This window comes from Miniopterus natalensis, chromosome 5, assembly GCF_054644295.1.
Source record: "Miniopterus natalensis isolate mMinNat1 chromosome 5, mMinNat1.hap1, whole genome shotgun sequence".
Classification (NCBI taxonomy): Eukaryota; Metazoa; Chordata; class Mammalia; order Chiroptera; family Miniopteridae; genus Miniopterus; species Miniopterus natalensis.
Window position 1 is genome coordinate 71,300,170 of NC_142085.1, and position 20,494 is coordinate 71,320,663.

The 20,494-nt window shown below is 38.9% G+C and overlaps 1 long non-coding RNA gene across 3 annotated transcripts in view; it reads left to right on the forward strand.

Annotated features, from left to right (window-relative positions):
• Positions 1-19,564, forward strand: part of LOC107531004 (uncharacterized) — a 151,928-nt gene extending 132,364 nt beyond the window's left edge. For 2 of the 3 annotated variants that reach the window (XR_015714582.1, XR_001602588.2), the window contains 2 exons: positions 12,463-12,628; positions 16,899-19,564. This is a non-coding gene — a long non-coding RNA (uncharacterized LOC107531004). The remainder of the gene's footprint in view (positions 1-12,462; positions 12,629-16,898) is intronic. The other variant, XR_001602587.2, reaches the window with a different exon arrangement.
• Positions 19,565-20,494: the final 930 nt, after the last annotated feature.

Genomic DNA, 20,494 nt, shown 5'->3' on the forward strand with positions numbered 1-20,494 from the left:
TTTGTGCTTATTTTTTTGCATAAAATTGGAATCATACATAATAATGAAAATCAGTATCTATTCACATTATCTTCCCTTCTCCCAGTTTTTTATACTAAGCCTCCTATTTTCTCCATGTATTGTCTCCCTTTCTCTTAAACCATTTTATACATTCCTTAGTTTTCTGATTCTCAAGTATATATGTCCTTCTTGAGCACTAATTTATCTGTTCCAAGCTATTTCATAGGCGTTTACATTTATTTTATTTTTATCCAACTTGGCTTCGATTTCACTTTTAGTGCTTTTCTAGAATTTTCTGCTTTCTGGTGTCTATTTGTTAAAGGAAATCTATGTGACTTTTATGTATTTGATTATTGGGCCCTTCTGCCAATTCTATACCATCCATTCATTGCCTCTTCACTCCTGCAGTCAATATGTTTTTACTTACGACTTGAATGTGGCTATCAAAGCTTAATCTGGTGGACCATTTGATTATCCAAAGTCCCTAGCTTGTTTTTTTCTCTATTATATACCCCAAACCATACCAGAATTTGACAACTAGGGGTTCCCAAACAAAGGAAACTGTACTTCTACATTTCTCTAAAAATCTTTAAAAAGAATATTTTTTTTAATAACTACATGTCTAGATTGACCTCACCAGCCTTCAAATTTTGTCTTCTCTTTCAGCCAAATAGTTACCTTCACTTAGGAAAAAGTGTACTCTCCAGATCATTCCCACCAGTAACTGTTTTTGGCTTTTGGAAATGAATCATGTGGACCTCTCATTCCTCTTTAATTGGCTCTTACATTGTTCCAGCCAACAAACCCATGCTAAATTTTAATTCAGGTTCACTCATTCACATTGGGAATGAAATTAGGAGGAAAAAACTGTCCTATGCTGCCTTTTTACTTGGAAAATATATTTCTTTTCCTAAAGTGTGACCTTATCCCAGTTCACTTATATTCCCCCACTCCTTTCCCCTTTTAGGCAGATTCTCCATGTCTCAAGATCTCATCCCAGACCAATACCACCACTCATCTACTGTCTCAAAACTTCAACTACCACCATTGAAGAATCTCAAGTGCCACAAATACTGTAACCTGTCTTCTGTCAGATCTCAGGACAGTTATGTAGATATTGGAATATACGTGTGTCTTAGCTCTCCAATTAGGTTGTAAATCCCTTTGGGACAAGAACTGTGCCTGTTTCTTTGATTTTCAATGAAACACCACACCCAGTCAATGATAAAATCAAGTTAGAGAGTTGTGACCAGCACTAAAAATAAAATATAAGCAAAAAGAAAATATCCCAGTGAATTACTTACAGTAAAGGTAGGAATTATTTGGGGAAATGCTTTAGTGTGTGCACAGAGTCATGACCAAATTTTGAGAATGCTTGCACTACAGTGTAAGGACACAATCGATGTTTAGTATTTGGTCATTTAAGTTGTTGAAAGAAGAGTTGAGGAAAGATTTGGAGAATCTTTTTCATGAAATTATAAGGGTCTTATGGTGGCTCTTTCTCTTTGGACCTTCAGTTTAAGCAGTGCCTGAGGTTCTCATGAGCCTGGCTGAGTACCTCCTTCCTTTATTCAGAATCTTTGGATGAGCCATAAACTCCCTGAGGGACTTCACATGCTCATGTAAGCCTCAGGAAGAATACAATCCATAAATCCTACTATGGGTTTTCAGTCACCCAAATGGGGAGTTGATTATGATAGACAGAAACTGCAAAATTTTGCAACCTTCAAATTTTAGCAAATATTCACAGAGTGCCTCCTCCTCTGTGCCATGATTATGTGGACTGAAGGTAAAGTGTTGAATCTAACACAAGTTATACCTTAGAAAAGCTTATGATTTAATACAGGAGTTGACAAACTATAGCCCACAGTGCAAATCTGGCCCATGGCCTGTTTGGATAAATAAAGTTTTATTGGAACTCAGCCAGGTTCATTCATCTGTATTGTCTACAGCTGCTTTTGTGCAGCCACAGAATTGAGTAGTTGCAGCAGAGACCATATGGCCCAAAAAGGCTAAATATTTACTGAAAGTTATCTATGAAAAAATTTGCCAATCTCTGATTTAGTAAAACATCACAATTTGTTTAAAATAGTATATTTTTCCACAAGATTTCCATATGCAAAAGGGACAGATACACCAAGAGCAATGTAATATTGTCCTTATTTTTATAACAAAACCTAGACCACTGGCCTGATGGGGCAGCCTTAAGAGAACTCAAGAGGTGGCCCCTTTTGAAAAGTTGGTGAGAAAAAATATGATCTTAATGAAATGACATATCATGTTTTTCTGTCTTACACATACATAATCACCCTGCCCAGAGTTTAGAGGTCTGACTGCAAAGTACTAATATTATCACAAAAAATTACAGAGCTAAATCAGCTGAATATTAGATCACCAAGGGCCTGCCTATTAGCTGGTGTGTAGCCAATCGTCATCATATAATTGGCTCCAACATTTTTGAGCAACATTAATTTGATAAATTAATTTAATTTCACATTAAAATCTGAGTCTCCTGATTCTCTTAAAATATTACATCTGGCAGCACTGGGCCTCCATTCCTACCTGATGACAGCCCGCTGGAGCTGAAAAGCAGCTCCTGTCTTTGGACAAGACATATATGTTCCAGATTACCCCAATCTTCCGCTCCCTGACCCGAGATTGCCAGTTGCCATTGACAACAAGGTTACACTGCTATTTTCCTCCATAAAGGAATTTCTCTAACTATTCTCTTTTAAGAGTAACATAACAAGATTACCAAGAAGATTATATGTTAAAAAGCGTTTTCATACATATTTAATATGCAAGCAGACAGTATGCAATCTGCAGCCACTTCATTGACTTATGGGGGGTTTTTTAGCCCTTGTAGAAATGGTCTTTCAAGACTAACATGTTACACCCATAAAGAAAAGCAGAGCTGAAATGTACCTTGGAGCAGTGATTCAAAGAGATACGAGCCCCAGGGAGTTTTCAACATAAACTATTAAGGTTTGGAGAGGAAATATTAGAATTTACATATATTATATCCTTTTAACTAGTATTTTATGTATTTTGTAAGTTTATAATATAGCATAAAGCAGACCATGTATCTGTATGTATACATGCACACATACCCATACGTACGTATCTGGACTGATATTCCAATTTATTTTAGTGATCAAGTTTTGGGGACCCAGAAAGGATCTGGCATTATCACCTCCAAACCTTCATTTTACAAGTAAAGAGCCTGAAGCCCCAGGAGGTGGACTGACCTGGTCAAAGGCGCAGGCATGTTCGAGACAGAGGCCAGCTCGCTCCTAACTGCCATCCCAGCCCCCTTTCCGCTGTGCCCCACTGCCTGCTTCCTGCACGGAGGCCTCCTTGAGAAAATGAGACCTATTCCCCCGAAATAGCTGGGCAACCTGTAGGAAACTGTCAGACTTCTTCCTCCAGGGCAGCACAAATTTCACCCATGGTACCTAGAATAGTCTCTTTTTTTGTGTGAAAAATGGCATCGGGTCAACTTCCCCACTGCTGGCGGAGGCCGCCTGCCGTTGCCGCATCTCACGGGCCAGCACTCATTGGCCAGCGTCTGCCTTCTTTTCCTGTGGAAATAAAATAGAAGGGCAGGAGAAAGGACATATTTGGTAATGTTACGCTCTTCAGCTTCCTGCTCGGGGCTGTCTCAGCTGCAAAATGTCAAGGGAAAAAATATCCCTCCAACTTGGAATAAATTCCAGACAGACCCTGATGCCTGCAAATTTGTCAGAGGGAGCCAAGTCCAGGAAAGCCGAACATGAAGAAGGTTCATTATTCGACTTCAAGAGACGCTCAAATAATCAGACACTCTGGTATTTATGATTTTCCCTATTTCAGATGGTCTGTAGTTCACAACATTCCCCTCCCTTTACCGCTGATTCTGAGCTTCCTTTTAAATTAAACCTCAACGGTTATAAAAAGACTTTCACATTACTTGGAACCACAACCACTACTGGGAGACACTGTTCGGACAGGGCTGTTTGGGGCTGGAGAAGGGCCGTTCTTTTTGATTCTCAGTCTGGGAGGGCAGGCCAGGAAGTCAGACTCACTTCACCTTGACCACGCCACAGTCCTCATCTAGCTGGGACGTCTGTGCCAAGGCCTCCTGATGCTCGCAGTGTCTAACACAACGATCTTTGCTGAAGAGTGATTATTTTGTTCCATTGGCTTTCTTTTTTATTTTAGCTTTGATTTTCATGGGGGGCATGGAATAACCAGAAAGGTTATCCTTATACTCCCGGCTTGTGAATATACCAGAATTGTTTGTCAGGCTGAGTTTTGGGGGATCTTAGTATTTTCCTGGCATTCAGCACGTTTTCTTTCTCTTGTAAAACCATTGCCACATGCTGGCAAAAGGTAAGGAAACAGAATTTGTAATCCAAACCTCATTAAACTGCTACATACACATTTTCCCTTCTATGTTTTGCTCTTCGCTTCTAAATGCCATGATATTTGTTTGTACTTGGTCTCCCCAAATCCTTATTTGGGTTCTCCAATAGGCACGAAGTCCTCCAAATCTCAGTTTTAGCAACCGGTGGAAGTGCCCACAGGAGGAATGGGGTGTTCAGTCCTAACATGTGGTCTGGATGAATAAGGGTCTTCTCTTTCCTTTTTCTGAACTGTCCAGAATCTCTACTCTGGTTTTACTCCTCAACAGTCCAAGGTTTGTGCAGCTTCCATGGTGATCAACTGTTAGGTCATAAACATTAGACTGTGGCATCACTGAATGAGTCAGTTGGGAGGAAGCTGGGCTGGAAATACAGCTGACAGCCTCTGTTGACAGGCGGCTGCCTTCTTAATCATGGCCTCCTGGGTAGAGGGGAAGCCTGCCCTTACCCCACTCCCACCCCATCCCTCCCCGGCACTGATTCACAACCCTGGGCTGCACTGGAGGAGGCTGGGAAAGCCCATCCTGAGGGAATACCGCTTTTCCTCTTGCAGGCCTCTCACTGGACACCCACACAACTGAGAGGAAACGGAAACGGGAGAGAGCTCTTTCTGGTTACTTGGTGTCAGCAAAGTAAGCCAACTCTCCTGTTCTTTTCAAAAATCCTACATGGTTCCTTCTTAAACAGCCTGTATGGTTAGCACTGTCTGTTTCTCGATATATTCATTGTTGATAGGGATACTGTTCCATTTAATCTGCCTTGTCTGTAAAAGGGGCATCAAAAAGAGCTCAACTTGCCTGGCTGCTCATGGCTCAGTGGTTGAGCATCAGCCTAGGATCCAGGAGATCCTGGTTCAGTCCCCAGCCAGGGCACATGCCCAGGTTGTGAGCTCGATCCCCAGTTGGGGACCTGCAGGAGGCAGCCGATCAATGATGAGTCTCTCATCATTGATGTTTCTATCTCTCTCTCTCTCTCTTCCTCTCTCTGAAATCAATAAAGATATATTTTAAAAAAAAAAAAAAAAAAAAAAGAGCTCACCTTTTAGAAAGCAGAAGGTAGGACTGGACAATATCTTTAGGCTCCCTTGCATCAATTTTTCGTGTCTTTATTAAGCACCGGTACTACTGGAAAGATTCCCCTTTTACCGTACTTTTGAGCACAAGTCCCTGAGTCCCTATTTCACTTGAGAGGAACTTGTTTAATATTTCCAAATTTGCAGTTTCAGAGAGCACCATGTCAAGAGCTGATGTGCACTAGGCTGCTAGGAGACTGGTCATCAAAGGAAACAATGCCCTTCCCTGTGTCCACTATCAAGAACCGCTCAGTATTCCTGCCAGCCTGTTAGCCTTTATCTTCCAGTCATTTTAGACCTGAAAGAGAACATTTCATCAGGAGGTCAGCCTCTATCATTTCACAGGAATGCAATGTAAGACCAGAGTAACTCTAATACAAACAAATTTACCATGGCTCAGATTCGTAAGAGATAGCACTTGAACGGTCTGCCCCAGTTGTAGTCTCTCTCTGCTAAGGAGAGAGTAAATGAAAGTAAGTTGACAGTCCAGCTGGGAGACTCAAGCCAGACATAAGGAAGAACTTCTGGCATGAAGGATACAGAAGATGTTATGAAGTTGTCCTGGGGGAGAATCTTGAAGATCAGCCTAGAAGAACATATTTGAATGATTAAGATGTGGTTCCGACTGGAGAGGAGGGGCAAAGTTATATGATTTCCAAGGTTTTCTTCAAGACACAAGATTCTCAAAGTGTTGAAAAGTGACTCTCTGCATTACTCACGGCTATTAAGATTGTTATTCATGATCAGGCTACTTTTACATAACAAAGTCAGATTCTCCTGCTTGGCAGATAACAGAGGAGTTGTTCATTCCATCGCTCTTGTTTCACTGATGAGAAAACTAGACCCAGAGAGGGTCACTGAGAGCCAGCAGAAGAGTCGGGCCTAGAACACAGACCTCCTGGGCTCCCTGGGCTGTGGACTTTACTACACCATATTTTTACTAAGCATATAAATCTATTTAAGATGTAGCTCCATTTTATAAGAATTTTGTTTATTTCATGAGCAGTACTGAGACAGAAATATGAGAATCCCTGGGAATTGGTGTGACTAAATAGCACAATTTAGAAGGATAGTTTAGGCAAAATACAAAAGAGGAAATGCTATTTAGATGAGCTCATTTCTACTTACTGAAAAAAATTAAAAAATTAAATTCAAGATCCAACAACTTTTTCCTTCACTTAGCCCAACATCAGAGGCTTACACAGAAACTCCCCAAACAAATCTGTTTCATATATTTCTTCTCCTCAAACTCAGGAATTTCTTTGATATCTAATCTCAAGTTTATTAACTTCCCTTGGAAAAAGTTCTATTTCATCTCTCCAAATGCAAAACTGTTCCTCAGTTTATAATCCTTGAAATAGATAATGCTGCCTGATCTTAGAAGACATTCAACAACTTTAATTTCTAAATTATTAATTCTGTTTTTTCTTTCTCTTTCCTTTCTTTCCTTTCCCCCTCCCCCCACCCCCTTCCTTACTTCTTTCCTTTTTTTTTGGTCTTGGAAGGTAATCTGTCCATTTCACATAGAAATCCAATGGTTACTGTTTTCTTTATGGAAGCTGCATTAAAAGGGCTTCCTCAACCTTACTGTAGATCAGTAGTAGCCATGCCTCATAGATTCATTTCCTTATGAATGAGTTTATGAGCCGGCATTTTTAATATGTGGGAAGTAAAATAATTGTATTAAATAACAAAATTCTCACCTGGAGCTGATATTAATATTACAATATCTCTTTTATCTATTTTAGTCTTTTTTAGCTTTTTTTGTTGGGCATCTAACAAAATCATAATTTTAGTGGACTCCTCATGCAGTCTGAGTAGGCAGTTTCTTAGTTGGTTCAGTTCAAGGGGCTCCAAAAGCCATTCTTATCCCAAATATTTCTTCTGCTGATCAGTTGTCAACTGAAATTCCAATTAATGGACTCCATTGTTCAGGTTAAGACATCATCTCCAGAAAACTGTGCCAGTTGGCCTCTGGCAGTGTCAGAGTATTAACTCATCAGCACCCACAAGCACATTAGCTTTAGATCCTGCATCTCAGCACGGGACAAAGGAAAATTACATTTTGATAGTAAATATAAATGGTCATGATTGATTTTGCTGGGAAAGAAAGTCTAGTTTGGACAATAGCTGTGGAAGATTAAGATGAGAATAAGAGAGGGTGCCAAAGAGACCATTACTGAATCACAGTTTCTCTTAACCTGTTTGGGGGGGGGGGGGTTGGTTTATATCACTTGTATCTCAAGCAACCTTCATAGATTTATTTACTTTTTTCCCAAGGCCTTCACTGCCATTAATCCATCTGATTCTTCTGATTGAGTCAGAGTATAAGTTACATGTCATGAAACTAAGGTTTGCTATATCCAGAAGGTTCTTCTACAATCCATGTGCATAAGAGTAAATTAAAATTTTAGAGAGCAAAAGAAGAGGGCTAGTAGTCAAATTTCACAGTGGTTTACATGTGTCAGAGGAGACAAGTGAGGGGTGGAATGTAAAAGAAGAGGGAACTTAGGTCACTTTTTAGGTTAAAAAAAAATCAAGTTGGGGTAACGAGGACTAGAAACACCAGTACATACTAAACATACATTTTAATTTCAGAGATGGCCTCTTAGAAAACAAGTCTCAATTCATTCCAGTTAAAAGGCCATTGTGGCCTTGCTTTCATTGTCATTCTTTTCAGATAAAGCAACAAAATGCATTTCAATATATAAGCACTTTTATTGTTTTGCGTGTGTGTGTTGAAATTGATTTTGGAAGACACAGATAAATCCTAAGCTACACACTATATTTCTAATGTTCCCTTGATGAAAAGTGATCATTGGCAGCTATAATTGACTGTTTATGTCAAGCAGATAAAAGAAATTCTAGTGATATACAACCACTGTTTTCCAAAAAAATGGAGTTCTTTTGGGGAATGGCTTCTTTCTGGGGACAAAATCCTTCTAGAGTTTGGATTTTAGAGAGTGGTTAAACCCTGGCAATTTCACTGTGGAGTGGTGTCGAAAACATAGTGGTGGGTTGGTGGAATTTTAAATAAAACTATCATTGCTCTCCTTTCCCAATATAGAAAGCTGGATACCACCCACATAGATCATCAAAAAAAAATAGTAGCAAGAGTCTAAACAGTTAAATTTTACTTCTGAATTATGGCGTTCACACAATAAGAACTTTAATGATTATTTGGACATCAGAATTTGAACACATGCAAAACACATTCATTGAAGAAACATTTATATTGCTCATGAGTTAGTGGTTCATTCATTCAACAAATGGTATTTGTAACCACTCTGTACATACTAAATTGTCGTAGTCGGTGTTCTCTAAGAAAGTCCAAAATCTACAGGGTAGGGTGGCAGGCTAGAGACCCACGGAAGAATTACAGTTCGAGTTTAAAGGCAGTCTGCTGGCACAATTACTTTCTTCTGGGAGGTCAGTCTTTTTCTACTAAGGCTTTCAATGGGCTGCATGAGGCCCACCCACATCGTGGATGGTAATTTGGTTTACTCCAAGTCTGCTGATTTAAATGCTAATCTCAGTTTTAAAATACCTTCACAGAAACATCTAGAATATGTTTGATGGAATATCTGGGTACCATGGCCTAGCCAAGGTGACACATAAAATTAACCACATAACTACTAGGCACAATTCTAAGCACTATGGAAAGAACCATTACCTCAGAACTTACATGCTAGTGGCATTGAGAAGCTTGAGACTTGTTTGTTACCACTGACATTCCAAAAAAAAAAAAATACCCAAAGTTCAATCAATTCATAGCATTCTTATTTTCATCTGATGATGATGATGATGATGATGATGAAGCATCTTCCTTCGATTACCTAGACTGAGAAACCTAATGTAAATTAGTAATTGTAAAGAGAGTTAGATTATTGAGTGATGGCAATTCTGGGATCATAAGAATCTTTCTGAAGAATAAAGCCTTTTCTTTATCCAAGATCGAGGAGTGGAGACTATGATGATATGACACTTTCTCTGACACTATTAGAAAACTATGCAGTGCATCTCTCTGAGCAGACTCAGACTGTCAGGCCCATGATAAAATAGTAGATTGGATATAATACCAAAGACATACAGGAGATTTTTATGGCTTGCTGTTTGTTTACCTTCAGGGGAAAATATCTGAAAGCCTGAAGTATAGATTACACATACTTTGGCCGCACTTAGGGAAAAATCTTGGATTTCCCTGAACCTTCTAACTTTTATCAAACAAAGAACATTTTGTGCCCTTCTCAGACCCATTCGTGAAGCACAGAAATTTCCCATTTATTTTTCATTTTGTTATTTTCTTTTACTTTTATTATTTTATTTTATTTTTGCCTATAGCTTTGTGTGTTTTTTACTTCCTGTATTCAAGTGGTAAGTGAAGTCACTCTTTATCCAGGGGGGGAAATGACAGACAAGAAACGGCAGTCACCAAATTTCCTCTGGATGTGAGAGCAGAAATAGCTATGAAAATCTGTGGTGGCTACATACAGGTCGCATCTTCGGGAGGTGACTTGGTGTCTTCACAAGATACGTCCTACTCTGCCCATCTTGGGATGAGCATGACTGGGCTGCCATCCTCTTTGGGGCCTATAATTGTAATACAAAGATGAAGGTGCATCTATGACAGCAAACTTTGTCCACCTCTCTCAAACACACACTCTGACTTTTCCAAATTACGTCCCTTGGGGGAGTATAATAGAAAAAGTCTTAGACTGCGTCTGGAGAAATACATAGAAGACCTGGTAAAATTTTATCTTCTGGGGTGGGGAGCTGGGAGCTCTGGGTGAATGCAGGCAGATGCTTACTTCTCAATGTACATTCCTTAGTACTATTGAAAATTCGCACATTTACCACATGCATATATTGTCTCCTTAAAATTAGCCACCTATCCAGCTGGTTAATTAGCTAAATTAATTAGATTTAATTTTTTAAAGCCATATAACTGGAAACACTTGTATCCTCTCTTCCTATTTAGCTAACTTTGATTTAACTCTGAAATCAGCTATTTCTTCTTCTTCTTCCGCCCCCTCCCCCCAAATAACCTCCTGATCTTCTTAGAACATGCCAGGCACATTCCTGCCTCAGGTTCTTTGCAAAAACAATTTCCAATGCCTGGAAAAATCTCATCTTCATTATCTGTATGGCTCACTTCTTGCCTATTCTAAAACTTGACTCAAATATTACATTCTCAATAGGGCTTACCTTGACCACCCTACTTAAAATTGTAAGCTCATACCCTAGAATTCCTCATCTACTTTTTCAGAGTAACTATCTTTTAAAAAGTACTGCATAATATATTTAACATTGTTACTGTCTGTATCCCAACAGAACTAAGTTTCATGAGGGTTGGGATTTATCTGTTTTGTTTTTTGCTTTCCCTCAGGATCTACGTACTGCTTGGCAATCATAGGTTGTCAAGAAATAATTACTAAATAAAATAGGAGAGAAAATAAAGAAGTTTTACTTTCCAAATGTGTTATGCCTGATTGATATTAAGTGATTTGAGACTGACACTCTAGTTTTTAATTATATTAATGGTTTTAAGTTTTTTTGAAAACATTCTTTGACGTACATTTTGAAAATAAATTCAAGAATAACCTCTCATTATTGCAAGGTAAAGTGTACTTTTGTTACTTCACAACTCTTCTGCTTGGCTAATATTCTCAACTTTGCTAACAGTACTTTACAACCTAGATTATTGTTTTTATTTATTTTTTGTTTAAAGATTTTTAACTTCTGAGAATACTTTGGACCTAATCATTCTGTTTGGAACAAATTTACCATAATTGTTTAGGTTTATCTTTGTTTACAAGCTTTCAAGCCTCGTCACCTCAAACAGTCAGGTTTTATCAATTAGTCAACTAGTTACTTCAACCAGGCGAAGATTTAGAATATGGAAGTAAGTGCTGAAAAAAGTCCACTGCAGAAGTGAGGGCCAGAGCAAGCCTCTTGGCCCCTGGGGAGCGCAGGAAGTTGCCAGAATCAAGAGACCATCCCCTCGCTCCCTGTCTCGGCAGCAGCCAGCTGCACTGTGGCAAGCTGTGTGCAGGCAATTCCCCAGAAGCTGCTGTGAAACCGCATCACCCACCTGTCCTGGAGAAACAGTAATGACTAGGACTTCTCCCCCTTCCGTGAAGTTCATCTTCCCCAGTGTGCTCGGAATACAAATGGGCAAAGGATTACCATTATCGACCCCCAGAGGTCCCTCAGGGTATAGATTTCCATAAGCTGGAAACCTACAAGGGAAACAGGGAATTCTTCGTCAGAATTTCATCCAGATATTTCTTAATCCCATTTAAAAACTTTTAGCTTTTTACCAAGAGTGCTTGCTAGTTTATTTTGGAGGTCATTGCTGCTAAGTTCTGCTCAGGTAGCCGTTCTGTAGGTGAACGCCTACAGTATTGCGATGAGCACAATATGTTCTTTTGCCTGGTCCTTAGTACCCATGGCATAACAGTTCAGACCATCCATCACTACTCCCAAGGCAGGGAATGTCCAGGTGGGAAATCCCAAAGCTGCCGTACGCAGTCCACCTAATATGCCTATATAATAGTTTCAATAATTTAAGCAAATAAGCAAACATTGTTATTTTTTTTTATTTTTAATTTAATGATTTGAGAGAGAGAGAGAGTTTGAGTTTGGAATAATGTAATGCTGGCCCATCGTGAACTCATAATAAAAGATAGTTGCTGTTACCATTATATCATCATTACCATTACATCCTTTCCAGAAAAACTGACAGGTTCATGTGGTAGATTGATTTGTTGGACTTAATTCTTTATTCGTTCCTGCATCTACACCTTTGCCATGGTCTCGTCATGGACAGAGTGTGGTTCTTCCCTCCTTGAACCTGGACTTGGCCGCATGACTTATTTTGGTCAATAGCATATGAGCAGAAGTAAGAACTTAGCAGTTGTAAGTTTTGGCAGGAAAAGCCCTGTGTTTCCACTTATCCCCTTGTGTTTCTACCATTGCTTGGAGAAGTTTCCTTCTGGGTTGCTCCTGCCACTTCAGCGTGGGCCTCAGGATGAATGAATGAATGCACATTGGCCAGAGCTACCTCCATAAATTCACAGAATTTCAGTGAGAAACAAAGCCATCCAGCCAAACCCAACCTAGATCATCTGAACCCCATCCTGCCCACATAAATGTAAGTACTAATACATGATTGCTACTTAAAGATCCTGAGCTTTGGGGTGGTTTGTTGTACAGCACTAGTGAACGCATACACTTCATGCGGGTGTACCTACCCAGAAGACCAACCAGTGAGAGAGTCGAGTGATGACACCTGATCTCTGGCTGAGTTATATTACATGTTTTACCCAAATGCTGGCCATGGCTGGCTGTGAACATTGCCCAGAGTCGTGCTACAGGGACCGAGTGTGAGGAGACGGAAGGATTGGTGCCAGTTTTTGCCTTCTGTGTTTTTTGCCACTTTCAAAAACCTGTCAACTGGTGCAGCTGCACCTTTTGGACAAAGATATGATATCCTGGGCATTAGCCTAAGCAGTACCACACATGCAAAGAACCACAGCTGCTATTTGTTGTGTTTCTTGCTGTTCTTGGCTCTGTTGCAATGCCTAAGAGTGGCATAGATTTCTACACATGGAGTGCGGCTTTCCAAGATTCACAGATAGAAGTTTGATCAATGCAGCCACTAATGATGATGACTGAGTATTTGGAAAAGAGGCCAGATTCATTTTGAGTAGTTTAATATTTTTTTCTCAGAGTAAGAATTGTGCTAATAAATTAATCATACAAGATTATGATTTAGCATCATATAGTTTGTCCTTCCAGGAAAGAATTAAAACATTACCCATATTTTTAATGTATTTTTACATTTTCTAAAAGGAAGGACCATTTATTCTTTATACTAATATTTATATTGGCATATATGTAAATAAATCTCATGAGTTAATCATTCAGTAAATCAAATTTATAATTAGTTTCCATTTCTAAGTAAAAGGGTGATTTGTTTCGCATGTGTTGCCTAGAGTAATTGAAAATCATTACTAATTAGCACACACAGTTGGTGAGTGTGATCTCTCTCAAAAATTTCTAAGCTTGGTTTGAAATAAGAAAATATGAGTAAGTATGAGCCCAATCTACAGTCTATAGAATAGATGTCATATTTCTATTCAAAACTTAATAATTTTGGTGTTTTGTTTTTTTGTTTTTTGGTGTGGTTTTTTTAATTGATGACATTTGCCAGTGCTATGGGGTGGGAGAAGAAATCAAAAGAGAGACAAAATTATATATATACGGTCCAGCCAGAGTTCATAATTTAATAGGATGCAATTTAGCCATACTTCAGAGCACTTTCAATGAAAATATAGACAAATATACAGCTTGTTGTTTTCAATCCTGGTTGCAAATTGAACACTTGGGGAACTTTTCAAAAGTATCAGTGCCAAGCCCCACCCAAAGCCTTCTAATTCAGTTGGTCCTGGAGGAGAGTCAAGGGATGATACTTTATGGAAGCTCCCTACATTATTCTAATGTTTAGAGTTAGATCCACTAGTATATGGTATTTTGAAATCTTAATTCCAAGAAGATGATAAAATAGGTACAGTGACTAATTTCAGACATCTTTAGAGCAGGTTCATAGAGGATTTGAGCTTAAAAGTAGGGTTTTAAAGGAAAGAAGCATGGATTGACATAGAAAAGTGTTTCTTTTAAAATCAGTTATTTGAGTTTTTTTCATGTTTTACAGTTTCATTCAGCAAAAGTTAGATTAATTAATTTGTGAGATAATGATCTTTGCCTACTAATTTCCTCTCTCAATATTTCTATTGGATGTCAATCTGGATTGCATTTTCATATCTGTGTTCATTTGTAAAACTATGACTTCAGTCAGCAGTGTGCTGGCAGCTCCCAGTGGGTCATAAAAGTTGATTGTGCATGCCTCTTCCCAACTCTGCCTTCAGGAACATCAGGTTGGTAGATTGAAATTAACTATAAAGACAGTGTTTACACCATGGAAATTGGCCAGTGTTAAGAATCAGATACTCTCTTACCCCAGAGATGATGACTAAAAGCATTTAACAGTACACAACTGGCTTGTGAAGAAAATTATGATACATAAATTGATATTTTAGTTCTTCATCTCAGATATCTTAAAATTATGTCTCAGTTTTTAAGTACCTATTAATCTGGAGAAAATTAAACCAACATTTTACAAGAGTGCCTGTTCTGTATTTTTTATTTCCTCTTGCATTCCCCTCTTCATTTTACCCTTTCCACCCCAAAACAGAAGTTCCCACGTATTCTATGCTGACAGGAGGTTTATTTATGTTAGCTTAAGAATGATTTTGTTTTCCCATGCCTGCCTTTATACCACCCCATACCACAGTTTGCAGTTTTTCACTTAAGCTCTACAGCAGCCCTTTTTCAGTTTTATGTGAAAAAGATAACCAAGAAAATAAATTAGGAGTCTTGTGATTGACCCTATTTTTTTTGTTATTCAAGGAAACCCAAAATGAAGCAAAATAACTAATGTTTGCCAAGGAAAACATTTTCAACCATTTCAATTACTGTTTTAATTGGCTGGGTCTGGCTGCCAGATTATCCTCTAATCTCTACAAGAATGCTATTTGGGAAAAGCTTATATGCCCTGCATGGAAGCCACATTCATCCCTTCAGCACATTCTAGTTGGAATAACTTTCTCAGCATACTGGAATCATATTAGAGTAAAATTGGCAGTTCCTGGAACAACATAATCCATAGATCATATAAACGCCCAATTCACTCTCAGCATATTATTGAAAAGTCTGAAAAATGTTATGTGCCTAAAGCCAAGATAAAGAAAAGTGATGATACTAAGATATTTGTATAACAAATACCCCTAGACAGTGTGCAGGCATAACTGTGTTTGTGTGTGTGCATGGCTGTGTGTGTCTGTGAGTATTAAGCAACACAACAATAGAAGGAAAAAAATGCAATTATTTGGATGGTTTCAGGAGAGCATGTTGGGACATGGGATGTGTTTTATGAAGATGACACCGAGAAATAATGCCAGCTGCTTATCAGACTTGTGGGTTTAGAGACAAGAAAAGCCCTTTCTTTTTTGTTTTAATTGAGTCTTGAAACAGTTGATATGAAACTAGATTATTCCATTTTTAGTTTGCCATTTTCAATGTGTTCTTATTCAAATGGGATGAAGAGCTACTGTGTCCAATATTTTTTTAAAGTTATTTGTAGTCAGAGTTCACAAATAGACTCCCGAAAATGCACAGAAAATATAGGTGTGGCTATAACAACCAGTTGGGTTTTTACCCTAGACTAGTCTCTTCAATAAATTTGGATTTTTGGCACTATATTGAAATTATAAAATTTAAACTAAAATAAAAGGCTGTTAGCATCTGTTTCATATGTTGGGCCAAGGCCGCCATGAAGGAGTGTGCCATTAAAAGTCCATGAAAATGTGTTCCAAGGGTGACCTCTGCAGCTCACATTATCCATCCTCTAAAATCTTGCTACTGAAAGTATGGGCCCCTGAGCAGCAGCAGTACCTCCTGAGAACTTGCCAGAAATGCAGGCTCTTAGGCCTATTCAGACCAACTGGGTCAAAGACTCCATTTTAGCAAGGTTGTCAGATGACTCATATGAGCATGAAAGTTTGACAAGCACAGGTCTAGATTATCTTGATTATTTGTCTAAGAAGCTTGGCGGCTTTGGGCAAGATGGTTCTGAATTTCCAAATCTGTAAGAAAACATCATTTTCAGAAGACATGAATATTCAACACAAGACTGCAATTCAAGTGCTTGGGAAATAGTTACAATAAATAGTAACTCTTCTCCTACCTTACTTGTAAGTTCCTTTTCCCTCTTCTCCAGCTCTCTTTCAGTCAGCTCCTCTGTCTCTCTCTTTACCTACATACACTCCTTTCCCTGTTGCTCCGACCTTCACCATTCTTCATGCTCAAGCCATAAAAGCTCACAAATGTCACAAGCCGAAATTAAGTTCAGGCCAAAAGAATCTCAGAATCCCCAAAGTCCGTATGTCCACAGGGGCTGTCAATCATTTCTTACCTCAGACCTTGGTGGAATTTTATCTCTCTCGTATCTCCTGACTTCTATCCCACACAGAGGAGTAGAGTACAGTCATGAGACCAAAACTTCCACAACAGTGCCCCAACCTCTTAGCAACCAGGATTCCAATTGTAAGCCCTACAACCCCTAAAGTTCACATGTTGCCCAAGAACAGGTTGATGTTCTCTTTCAGAGAAGCACTTTTCAACTTCCTGTCTGGATCAACTGACTTGTTTGGATCAATTGCCATAACATAGTTTGGTTCAGAATAGTCTAAGAGTACTGAGTTTGTGAATGAGTTAATTTTTGTAATATAAATTAAGACTGCTTTACAGTTTCTCACTGTGGTAGTATCACTCACTGGCTTGCATTCTGATGGATTTTGCAGGAGAGAACAGAGTTGCAGCAAGCTGCTCAGAAATTTCACATCACCAGCAACCTCTGACAACCAAGTGGGAGGGACTGCTGCTCATGGACCATTGACAGCTGTGAAGATTCTAAATCACTGAAGCGCTTGACAAAAGAAAGTTTGTAGATGATCTGAAAATTCGTGTAGGTCCGTGAGAGTATACTGAGCACAACCATGTTGTTGCTTCATGTGTCACTGAGCAGTTTATGAGCTACTGTTTTGGAGTAAGAAATAGCACAGAAGGATTCAGCTTCAGCCTGAAATGGGTTATTAAGCCACTGGCCATCAAAAACGTAGATAGCATCATGTTTCACCTTGACCTAGATGTGTAATGGAAGATGCACCGAATTTCTTCACTGAAGTTAAACTTTAATGCATTTTTAGGTAGAACTCTAAAGTATCAAAAGACATTTTATCATAATTAATATACATTTCTTGACAAGATAAGAATTTATTTTTCTTGAGACACCAAGACTGCTGAAGAAGAAACCTCTGTTATACAACCCCATACCATTTGATTGTTGAGGAATGGGGGAGGTCTTCAGAAAGGATGGGAATACTTTGAGGGTGAGCACCATGTGTTTACTGTTGCTTGGAGTGGACCCTTTGTTGCTAAATGAAGTAGGATGTGGTTAGTCATTTGATTCTAGCTAAATTAGATTGTCCATGGGAATCAGCTTCTCTGGCTTAAAACTGAGACCTTACACACCATTTCATAAACACTGAAAAAGAAGTCTCTTTCTCTAGATAAATGTTAATAGAGCAAGGATTTTGGAGATTCTAATTAATGCCTTACATTGGTATAGATCTTACATATTTCATACTTTGAAAAAATACTATTTCATAACCTGACAACAGCAGCCAATACAGAAAAATCAAAGAAAGATTCACATGCAGTGAGTAGTATTCCTACAGCAGGAAATAATTATGGTCAGCAATGTGGGAGTAGTCATCCCAAAGTTAGCTGACTACAGTGGATTAAGTTCACATATGGCTAATAGACACTATCCAAAAATGATTCTGGGAATGGAGGGAGGTGTTTGACAGTGCTATGATTTTGTCCTGTCTTTGTGAACATCAGCTGACAGTGTTTTCATCAATGCTTTCATTATGACATCATTTTATGGACAAACAATTTGTGGACCAAAAGATCTGAGAATCCCTGGGGTAAAGGGAAGTGTGACAGACATTCATGGTCTTGTATTCTCAGTGAGTAAACTATGGTTTTTAAGCAGTTCCTAGGGCCCGAGAAATAGTTGGTCATGACCCAGGCCGACAGCCTCCAGCCTCCAGCCTCCAGCCTCCAGCCTCCAGCCTGAGCTTTCTTGAGGTGGAGTTGGGGACGTCTGGTCCCACATGTCCCTAATACAGTGGAGCAAATAAGGTTAATATGGCAGGAGATGCTCTTGAACTGAACTCTTTAATGGAGAATGTGTGAGGAACCTGAAGGTAAAGAGACTGATGTCCCATTTCATTGGTTCCAATTAATTCCCTGTTATAGCATTGGCATGCATGAGGCATAAGCATAACTTTGCTCTGGAAAAAAAATAATAAATTCAGAAAATTATTATGCCTGCATGCATAAGCCTTCATGGTTATATTTTAAGCATTATATGGAAAGATACACTTTTAGCTCCGTCGATAGATAGTTATAGATTTAGATACACATTTACATATACATATATAAAACTACATGCACATGTAAGCATACTCATCTATACATATATATATATAAAATTATCCATCATGGACATCCAACCTACCTTCTCTGTATTAACTCTCTCAGGATTCTGGATGTTATCTAAACTGGGTTTATTTCCTTCCATCATGCCTTTATTTTGAATTTCCATTACTGCCCCAGTCCAGTATCCCTACTTCTCTGTACTTCTTTAACACTGCTGAAAAAGGTATGGTTACATTTCTGAGAGATTTCACTTGACAATGATTCCATCCTCTGCTAGTTTTCAGGACTTTGTTTTCACCTTTCTTTTTTGCATTCCATTCCATCTTGTGTCATCATCATTTGTGTAGATGCTCAAAGGTACGGAGTGCACTTAAATATAAGTTAAATTTTGAGCAATTTGTAAGCTTTTATTGCAGGCAACTGTGCCTGTGAAAGACTAAGCTGATCAATATTTTTCAGTTAGTTAAGTTGGCCTCTCTTTTTGAGACTGAACACACTAACCAAGATAGCATATGCATAGATGTAGAGTCAGGTAATGTAAGGGCTATGTAAAAGAAATGGTGGTATTTTAAATGGTTATATTTGCAAATTGATCTCCAGTGTCACAATGCCTCCCTTTGGCAATAATATGCCTAGACCTCAAAATAAAAAAGTTTGGTATCTTCTATATGTCTCGTAAGGACAGTGCTTTATGGCCTACTGAAATTACTCTAACTAAATTCATTTCACTTTTGAGCTACATGATGTCAAATTGTGCTGAACATAAAGAAATAAATGGTATTCTCTTGATTTATGACACTCTTACATCTAAATGGACCTGTGGAGGAGGGACTATTCCCTGAGCACTGCCAGACCTTCCAACTAGGCCTGGGGCAGAGCAGAGACTGCTTCCCCTAGGTCCCCTCGGAGACCATCTGCCCCCCTCCCCTAGGCCCCACAGCATGCTGGTTTGTGTCGGTTCCACCCCTGGCAAGCGTAATAGCTGGGCAAGCACGACAAGCACTGTCCCCTTATCTGAGGTGGGTTATACCCCAGCGCCCCTCTCCGCCCTGTCCTGTCCTGTAGAACCCCTTCGTGCCTGTCCCGTCGCACAAGGACACCTATGTCGTCTTGCTGCTGCCTGGGACACAATTTGTGTGTAAATTCCCTTAATAAACTCTTAATGTAGTGATAGAATGGGCACCCTTTTCCTCCAGTCTCTGGGAAATTTTATGTAGCAGAACCATTTCAACATCAAACACCTTTCACTTATCAAACGTAAGCAGAGCATGAGGCTCTTTAGGCCGCTACTAATTTGTATGTCTGCCTGTTCACAAGATGTATATTACTCCCTCAGGAGCCTGTCCCACGTGAATAATGTGGACATTACTGACTCCTAATAAAAAGCATTAAAGTACTGCACACTCAAATATTACCTCACTGTGTATGTTTGTGAAAGTATGAATAATTACAATGCTATTGTGAAAAAGATGCCTATTTAAAGAAAGGAACTTAGAAAAGAAAGTTTTAGCAAGGTGGTCATTCTCATATTGAACCTACAATTTCCATTACAAATTATGGTCTGATTTAATGTCTACTTTTAAGGAAAAACATCATAACAAGCTAAGGTTTCTTTAAATGATAGATATAGAGAGTTTAGTGTTTTGTTTAACAAGAGTTTAGTGCAATATTTAATTTTAAATAAAAATGAACAGTCCACGGGCATAGACAATAGACAGGTGCAAGTCTGGGGTAGGGTGGAAGATGGGTGAAGAGAGGAAAAGGGGGGGAAATGGGGGACATATGTAATACTCAACAATAAAATAAATTTTAAAAAGTGAGACAAAAGTAGTTAATAGTTATATTGCCAGTCAAAGCTATTCTATGCTGATATAAAATTTCAGACTTATTT